The 10,067-nt window shown below is 37.9% G+C and overlaps 1 long non-coding RNA gene across 1 annotated transcript; it reads right to left on the bottom strand.

Moving 5' to 3' along the window:
• Positions 1-3,395: 3,395 nt before the first annotated feature.
• Positions 3,396-5,754, bottom strand: LOC149127793 (uncharacterized). Its single transcript, XR_016229596.1, has 2 exons — positions 5,077-5,754; positions 3,396-3,723 (listed from the first exon to the last, which is right to left on the bottom strand). It is a non-coding gene; the product is annotated as an uncharacterized LOC149127793 (long non-coding RNA).
• Between the last annotated feature and the right edge of the window lie 4,313 nt (positions 5,755-10,067).

Below are 10,067 nucleotides of genomic sequence, written 5' to 3'. Positions count from 1 at the left end.
AATAAAATAAACCTATCACCATGAAGACAAAACTTTTCTGTAGCTGTATTTGGCTTTAGTAATGGTAGAAGTTTGAGGCTTTTTAAGAACACAGTAATTTAGTCTGTTTTGACTTGGCCACAAAAAAATCAAGGACCAACTGAGGTACAGCTGTAAGAGAAAACACCAAGGAAAAGCAGTCTGAGTACCAAGTCACATCTCAGTGTTGTTCTGGCTCTAGGACCTCTCCCCTGGTGCCCTCAACATGCTTTTTAAGTTTTCACCTTTTTAATCTGTCCAAGCTAAAATCATTTCCCTTATGTCAGGCTAAGACTTCAGCAGTTCCCACTATATCTGACATCTTTCCAACTGTCGTCAATGTATACACGCATGTTTTGCTGCTTCAATTCAGCTTAAAGATGATTTTCTTCAAACTTACAACATGAGTTCATAATACATGGATGTGCTACTGTTTGAGAAGATGTACATTATAGTCATCAAGAGCACAGTAGACGTAGACTCTTGGGGAACTCAGTTAACTTCTTTGTGTCTTAGTTTCCTCATATGGAAAATGGGGACAATATAAATTGGAGGTATATATAAAGACCTAAGACTAGTACCTGAGATAGTCTTGAATTCAACAGTTCTTGAAAGTACAAAGGAACATACTTTTATAGAATTTATATATAAATATCTTACACTAGTACCTGAAATATTCCTGAATGCATCTTGAATTCAAAATCTATTGAACGAAGGAACATGATTTTAGAGATTTTGGAAACTTCATGCCTGTTTTATGCAGCAAATCTCTCATTTTTCTCTCCGCATTTAAATTTTACTGAGTTTCCTATGTCCTGCCACAACAAATCCCAATGCCACTAGTTTTTTACTTATTTGCAAAATAGAGAAGGCTGACAAAGTATAAAGCAGAAATTGCCAGCTTTTTCCACCTGAAGAGTTGCTGAGGTATTCAGTACAATATGATGGTTATTGCAGTTCACATACATTTTAAGTGTGTCATTTATAGGAAAACTCCCAGAATATATGTTTGGAGATGATTCCCATTGTTACAATATTTGCAGTTTTATCTCTTTTTTTGCTTGTGATAAAATTTATTCATTTGAATTATAAAAAACTGACCAATACACAAAGACTTGTAAAAATCCTTTCCAACCAGTCTTCTTTGCCTAAGAGCTGCAGAATAGCCAATGAAGCTAATTCATTGCACACAAGGGAAAATCTGTTTACACCATGAAACCTGTTTTCCTATGTGATGCCCGATGATGGCACAGTCAAAACTGAAAACATTGGCAAAAACAAAAACACACACACAAAGACTTAAATAAAGAGCATGTATGGCAGATGGTGGAGATGAATAGTTGATCGTCACTGTCTGCTAGTCTGACTGTACTGACTTCGAATTGTTGCAGTACCATAATTTCTCCATGATTATCTGTGAAATTATGTTGACTGTTAAGCTCTGATTCATGCTTTTCTTAAATCATCTGTGGGAGAGATGACAGTCTAATTGCACTCCTGAATTTTTTACACTATGAGTTTGTTAAGCAAGACACATTTTACTAAAGAAAAAGCCCAAATGTATGTAATTTGACATTGTGGCAGTATAATACTTAGGCATTAGACCGGCACTACAATTAGACAGCTTAAATGTGTCCTACATCTTAATGTCTATATGACTTTAAGAAGTCACATTAAGTTCTCCAAGAAAAGGTCTGTTGCCATTTCTCTGATTGAAATAAATCAAAGTCTATCAGAGGATTTAAGTGAAGCACGAGAATCCTCATCACAATTGCACCTAATTCTAGAAAATTGAAATCTAGAGAATTAATTGTAAATTCAGAATATCTCAAGATGAGAAACTGTATTTACAGTAGACTTCCTGAAGTGGTTATTGAGAATGTGAGTAACTCTTATTCCTTGAGTTATCTGATTTCTTTTTCAATTATGATGAAACTTCAGGCTCTGAAGTAAAATTTTAAATGACAACAAAAATGCAATTTACAATTCATATGACTTTGTATGCATATTAAAATTACATTAAACTGTACCAAATATCATATAACAATAAATAGGTTACTCATAAATTGCCTAGGATATACAGATTTTTCACATGATGTTTTAAACTACAGAAGTGTTCAAGTCTTTTCAGTGTAACATATGGTAAGAAATTCTTTGTAGATAGGAATCAACTACATACATATAAGAGGTAGACATCCGTAAAAAGGTATAAAATCTTCACAAAACAATGGGAACTTCACATAAAACTCCTTAAATGAATGCAACCATTAATTCACAGATCATGATGCTCAGTTTGAAAATCACTGCCCTAAATTGCACATGATCTCTTTCATTTAAAATATGTCAGTCTAGGAGAAGTTTGAATCTTGGCTCTGCTCCCTATTCAGCTTTCTGCTAATGGTGCATCTTGGGATGTGGCAGGTAATGGCCTAAGAAGCCAAGTCGCTGCCACCCAAAGGGTAGAAGAGAGTGAGTTTCTAGCTCCTGGCTTCAGACTGGTCCAGCCTCAGTTGTAGTGGGATTTGGGGGAGTAAATTGCAGATGGGAAATTCCCATTCCATGGTGTGCATTAGAAAGAAACTGAAGTCAGGATCTGAGGCTGGGCATTGAACTCAGGAGCCTTGATGTGGGATGCTGGTGTCTTAATTCACATCTTAACTGTAGGCCAAAAAATGCCTAACCCTCCCCAATGAACTTTTGCTTAGAATGCCCCTACTGCTTCCACTGACAAACCTACCGCCTAGACTACATATGGCAATTGTATTTTGTACTGTAAAATACATCCCTGTCTTACTCCTTCCAATCACTTATCTCATTCTATTAGAAAGCAAGTCTCAGCTATAGTGATTATAGGACTAAGGATGTGGTGAACATAATGTGGTGGAAAACTTCATTCAGATAAGCACGTACCAAATGAAAAAGCAAATGCCTCTTCACTTTTGCAGCTTGGATGATGACATTGCACTTATGATTGACATATGTCTTGATAATAGTTTACCTTTAGCCATCAGCAAAGTAGACACAATTGTCAGCAATGCCATATAGTCTGTTCCCCTACCATGTCATCCATTCACCCATTCAGCAAGCACTTACTGTATATGTGACTGGCATGGTATTAGAATCTAGGGTAGATGGTTAAAAATTTTAGTCCTATCTTGCCCAAAAGGAGTCATACTTTACAGAAAAAGGCCCATGAATAGATGGCAGACCCCAGTGCATTATACTAAGTGCTATGGTACAGAAAGATCTAGGATGGAAACTGGAGAGCCAAGAGAAACCAATTTTAGACAAGCTGATCAGAAGAAAGCTCAAAGGAGACACACGGGAGGTGGATTTTGAAAGATTCATGAGAGCTAAGTGAATAAAAAGGCAAAGAATAGGAGAAAAATCATTTTAATATGAAGATGTTGAGGGGGCCGGCACCGTGGCTACTTGGTTAATCCTCTGCCTGCAGTGCCGGCATACCATATGGGTGCAGGATTCTAGTCCCAGTTGCTCCTCTTCCAGTCCAGCTCTCTGCTGTGGCTCAGGAAGGCAGTGGAGGATGGCCCAGGTGCTTGGACCCCTGCACCCACACGGGAGACCAGGAAGAAACACCTGTCTCCTGGCTTCAGATTGGTGTAGCTCCGGCTGTAGTGGCCATTTGAGGGGTGAACCAATGGAAGGAAGATCTTTCCCTCTGTCTCTCTCACTGTCTATAACTACCTGTCAAAAAAAATATGAAGATGTTGAACAACATGAGGCATTCTAGAAATGACAACTACATTCCATTTGTCAAAATGTCAAATAGCAGCATGGACAAATAGGATAGAGATGAGGATTAAGAAGTAGGCAGGATCCATCCAGATCCAGCAGGACATTGTGCACTGATATAAGGAGTTTATGGAAAAGGATTTTAAGCCAGGAAAAAACTTGTCAATCTACTGACTGAACTTAAAATAATCCTAAAGTTGCTTTTCATTACAAATACTTTCTTGCTAATCCCTGTGAGAGAAACAAGTAAAAAACAAGTGACAAGCAAGCAATAAACATCAGGAAGTCACAGAAGTACTGTAAATCTTACAAAGCACTCTGGTACCTGGATATGTTTCTTTAATCTTATGTCAAATTCTCTTTGTCTTGTTGGGAAGACATGGTGCCCACACTTAGAATGGTGTAAAGCTATTCCTCTGGTAATAACACCAGGAGCAGCTATCACTGAGGGGTGGAGGAAAGGTGTTATCATCCAGAAAATTGAGTTGTTTACATTTTACTGGACAAAAGCAAACAGGACTGTTTTTGTTGATCATATACAAATAACACGGACAATTAGGTTCTAGAGTGAAGTGGAAATTTCAGAAGTGCAAAATAAAAGTTCTTGAGTAGATACTTTAAACATAGATGTCCAGGACATGAAAATCAAGGTTTTTCATCTCAATTTCCTTTAATGTATGAAATACAAGTAGAAAGGATAAAATGCATCAATTCCATGCTGTTCCAGCTCTGAACAGAGAAAGCATGTGGATATGTACTGTTTTCCTATTTCAGCTGTAAAATGTTACTACAAACTTAGGAACATAAACAATAAAAATTTATTCTCTTTACATCCTATATGTCAAGAGGCTGACATGAATCTCATATGACTAAAATAAATTCTCAGCGTGGCAGCACTCTTTTCTGGAGATGCAGGAGGGGATTATTTCCTTGCTCTTTCTAGTTCATAAAGCCTGCCCACATTCCTTGGTCTGCAGCCCCTTCATCTTCAAAGCTAACTGTGTCAAGCTGAATTTTTTTCACATAACTTCACTCTGATACTGCCTTTTCTTCTGCCTCCTGCTTTCAAAGCTCTGGTGATTACAAATTGGCAAATTTTGGCAATGCAGAATAATCTCCCTGTTTTAAGTTCAATGAATTAACAGCATTAATGCCATCTGGAACCCTAATTCCCCATTGCCATGTTACCTAACATGTTCTCAGTTTCCAGATATTAGGATGCGTATTTGGAAAGGGCCTGTTTGATCTCTACCACAGAGAAGCTATGAGAACAAAGGCACAGACCAAGTGGCTTCTGTAACATACCAGCCAGCACTGGAATTACTTCTGAATACAGTTGGGAAGGTGTCATGCAAACTCGAGGAGATCCACAGCTTGTTTCTCCATCCATCATAGGCTCCAGTGAGATTCAGCAGTGAGATTTTGCCACTCTCCAAAGCAACAGGAAGTAAATAAAGGAAAACATTTCAATGAGCAGCAAAAATCAATGAAGCAAACTGATCCAGTGATGCTACATTGATTCCTTCCCTTTTAGCTGCTCATTCAGTTTTGTTTGCTGGTCACCATTGATCATTTCTTTCCTTTTCCCTTTATTTAACTGCTTTGCATTCCTGAGTTCTTCAACACTCTTTTGGTTTTAATCATGATTGCCAGTGTAGTTTCCACTGATAACTCATTGACCAGAGTAAAGAGTCAGCATTCCACCTCTCAAGCAGCACTTCAGAGCTCAATGTCTGCTTGCAGCTGTCCTCAAAGGTCACAGTCAACAAAATTTATAAATTCTTGGGGTGTTTAACTTCAGACACTTAAATAATTTAACCTCAAATGTTAATGCAGTTGAACCTAAATTATTTTTTCTACTTCTAAATATATGTTTCATTATTTGTTCAAATCTGTCAGTGAATAATTTATTTACAACATACTTGTGTAATTTTTGCTTTTTGAGGATTGCTGTTGAGCTATTAAATATTTCTTAACCTTTGATTCTTATGCAAAGGAAAAAAAATGTCTAAGTGTAAAAATGTACCTTCCTTCTCCCGTAAACAAGAATGCTGGAAATACACTCAGCATCTAATTCAGGGATCTTGAACCCTACTGAAGATTTTTTATAAGTTTTAGAATAAGGGGGAGAGAGAGAGAGAGAGAGAGATTTACTGGTTCACTGCTAGGTGCCCACAATGACTGAGGCTGAACTTAAGTTAACCCAAGAGTCAGGAATACAAATACATAGATGCCAGAAACCCAAATACTTGCACCATCGCTGCTGCCTTCCAAGGAAGCTGGAGACAGAAGCCTGAACCAGGTATCAAATCCAAGTACTGCATTGTGGAATGGGGACGTCTTCAGCAGAGGCTTGACCAATAGGCTAAATACCCCCACCCCCAACTGAAATTTATGCTGAATTTGTGGATACATATCTGCATAAAATTTTGCGGATACATATAATGGTGGGGAGGAAATACTTCTAGTTTTCAAAAGATTATTAAAGCCTCTGAATCCTGAAGCAAATAATTTCTAATATTAGAAATCCCAAAAGACTAGAAGGAAAATCATGAAATCTATCATTATTTACAATGGACAAATAAATACGAATGGTCAAGAATGGTGTCTGTTCTTAGTGACGTAATCATGACTAACATGTGAAGCAAACGTCATCAGCCCCTCTCTGAGTTTTGTAAATGCCCTTGATTGTTATCAGAGCCTCCTCTCATTTCCAGCACTTCCTTTCCTTCCACTCTGCTCCATCAGAGGAGAGGCTCTGCTGCCTCTAATTGTGCAAGGGTGAAGAGGGGAATCAAAGAGAAACCACATCTCAGATGTGCATAAATTGATCACTCTCAAGCAGTCACCATCCATTTTTCTGCTGCAGTGCAGTTTTCATGTGCCAACCAGCAGATTCATGTTTGAGTTGAATCAGCAAGACTGTTTGAGATGTGGCATGCACAGTTTCCACTGTATGTGATAATGCTGCATTCAGAATGACAGTGGTCTAAGCCTTAGGGCAGTAAATGCTTCTTGAGATACATTCAAGTGCTTTTTAACTGAGTTTTGCCTAAGGTGTAGGGGAAAGTTGCTGATGCTTTCAAACATGTTTAAACATTTTAATATTGTCTTGACATGTCAGCCCAAACTAAAGCACTCCTAGGAATAAGACAATGAAATTCTGTAATTAAAGGGCCAGGACTTCCAGTTTTAAATGGTAGCTCTCTCCTTGAACTTCTCAATGAAATGTGCTTACAACACTGAAACTATTCTTTTGAAGGGTTGTACTTGCAAGTAATAGTGGTCATTTTGTTATCCATGATGAGCATACAGAAAAGAAGTAGAATGTATTATTCCCAGATCTCAAAATATTTAGAATAATTTGTTTATTGCAAATAATACAATATCATTGATCATTTTTGTGATCTTACTGCATCAATAAACAAACATAATTCAGTAGTTTCAAACAACAAGATTTAGCACGTCTCACATTTCTGCAGATTAGCTACATGGTTCTTCTGCTATTTTTACCGGTCTCACTCATTGGGGAGCACACACCAGGACAGTTGGATGGGTGTGGGCATTGCTGCGAATGCTGGTCTACTTCTCAAGTGATGTTTCATCTTCAAACAAGCTAGATCAGCCTTTCTCTCAGGATGGCCATCTCAGTTCCCAGGGCAGAAGCAAAAGCTGTTGGCCTCTAGAGAGCTCTGCTGCAAATAGCACAGTTATCACTTGCGCCACATTCTAGTTGTCAGTGCTATCCCAGCTTCAAGGGCTAGAAAACAGAATCCACCTCTTGACAGTAGGAGCAGTAATATCTCCTTCCAGAGTCCTATGTAAAGGGAGATTAGTGGAGTTTCTGGTGTTCTTTTGCATTTTAAAACAGTGTGGCCACATCGTGAAACTTGCCAGACTCATGCTGAATGACTTTTTTGTCTTATTATTTTTGATGAATGAACGGTGCACTGGATTGTAGGTATTTGCTCTGCTTTTGTTGTCTTACCAGGATTTACAACTTTGCAGCCTTGCGTTCATCTCTTTTTAATACTAGATGCATCATCAAAACAGTGTTCCTGTTTATGTTGCCCATGCAGAGAAAGCAAGATACCATGCCAGTGACCCAATGTTTTAGGGGAAAATTTCAGGTGCAATGATTAACCATTAGAATGATCTGTTTAGGTTATAGAAATAAGTCCAAATAATAGTTCCTCTGTCTTTGAAGTTTGAACAACAGTGACACATACTGAATAAATGTTCTGGGCAAACTCTTAAAGAAGTGTGGGGAAGGGGCTGGTATACAGAATTTTGTGGCCAGTGTATTTTCCTAAATAGATGGTAGCTCTGGTGTACTGCAGAATCTATTAACATAAATCCAATAGCATTACTAGAAAAATAAAATATAAAAGCAGATATATATTGATAGATTATAGCCACTGGATATAACAGTGACTATAACCTACAAGTCACTGAAAACTTTGAGTGCATCAGGGACCTTATTAAGGCCTGTATATGCACTGACTCATCTTACAAAGAATGAGGAGTAGGTATTTTTTATAAATCTCACATTGGTATTGGTCAGTTTTTCATGTTTATGTCAAAGTACCTGAGGCGCTGCTTTATAAGGAAAGTGGTTTATTTAACTCACGACTCTGCAGGCAGGAAGTCTAAGTAGCATGAGGCAGATTGTGGTGAGGGCACGTTTTGGCTGCATCCCTTCATGGTGGAAGACACAGAGGATACATGGGGCTGTACTCTTAGTAATCTAATCTAACCCACTTGCTTCCCAAAGGCCCACAGCTACACACTATCATCAGATTAAGTTTCCATTCTCATCATACCATTGACTAATGACTTTGGAGCTTATCATTTCACAAATTGAGGGGATATTGTACTTAGATTGTACCAAGGAACTTGCAACTCTGAGAAGCCTTCCTAAATTCCCCAAACAGGCAAAAGGCAGGGATTTTTCAGTCATTTATATAAAAAAATCCAAGTCCAACTCAGAGTGCATTTTTAGGTTTCTGTCCCCTCACCCCTAAGTTTTATTTGCTATGGTAATAATTTTCTGTGTAAATAATTTGAACTAATATTTATTTTATGATTTCTTCTCAGATCTATTTTATAAGGAAAATAATAATAAACCACTTAATCATTTGACTTAACAGAAGATATTTTCATTCAGACTAGTAATGGCAATTAAAAATAGTAAAGGCAATGTAAAAATAATTGTTGAAAAGTAGTTTCCAGTTATTCATTTTATTATATTGATGTCTACATAAACATTTTAATTTTTAAAAAATTTTTGAGTGATAAAGAGGGACAGGCAGGCAGAGATTGTCCATCTGTTGTTTCAGTCCCTAAATGCCCACAGTGTTCACAGTTGAGCCACCCTGAAACCAGGATCCAGGAATTTAATCCTGATCTCCCACTGGGTGGCATGGACAGAAGTACTCAAGTCATTACCTGCTACTTAGGTGTACATTAGAACAAAGACAGAAGAGAGTGGAGCAATGAGTTGTATTTAGGCATCCTGACTGAAATCTTAACCAGTAGGCCAAATGTCTATCTTTCATTGTTCTTGTTCATTCTTTTTGTAAAACCAAATTCCACCAGAATTTAAATGTTCATCTAGGAAAAAAAAAAGTCTGAGTACATCAGGAAACTGAGAAGTATAAAAAGGAAAACAAATTCTTTTTAAAAATAAAAGGAAAATGCTTCTGCTTTTATTTTCCTTGAAAAAAGAAGAAATATCACAATTTTTCATGTGCAGAATTTTGCCAAATGTTAAGAATATACTAGTGCTTGATTTTGAAGGACAAATTGGAGGAATGGTGTGAATATCTGAGAAGTCTATCCATTCACTAACAATCCCTTTCTCTCCTATGATCAGGAAATTAAGTATATAAATTGTCAATTAAACAAATAAGATGACACATACAGCATTAGGTATCTGAGCTTTAACAGCAGTAAGGAAAACTCATTTGTAATGTTTAAAAACTAAATGCTGGGCCTGGGGTTGTGGCATAGCAGGTAGGGCCGCCGTCTGCAGTGCCGGCATCCCATATGGGCACTGGTTAGAGCCCTGGCTGCTTCACTTCTTATCCAGCTCTCTGCTGTGTTCTGGGAAATCAGTAAAAGAAGGCCCAAGTCCTTGGGCCCTTGCACCCATTTGGGAGACCTGGAAGAGGCCCCTGGCTCCTGGTTTTGGATCGGTGCAGCTCCAGCCAATTGGAGAGTAAACCAGTGCATGGAAGATTTCTCTCTACTTCTCCTTCTCTCTCTGTTTAACTCTGACTTTAAAATAAATAAAT

The sequence above is a fragment of the Oryctolagus cuniculus genome, chromosome 2, assembly GCF_051225735.1.
Source record: "Oryctolagus cuniculus isolate XC-2025 breed Fujian yellow rabbit chromosome 2, ASM5122573v1, whole genome shotgun sequence".
NCBI lineage: Eukaryota > Metazoa > Chordata > Mammalia > Lagomorpha > Leporidae > Oryctolagus > Oryctolagus cuniculus.
This window is presented reverse-complemented; position numbering and strand designations above follow the sequence as displayed.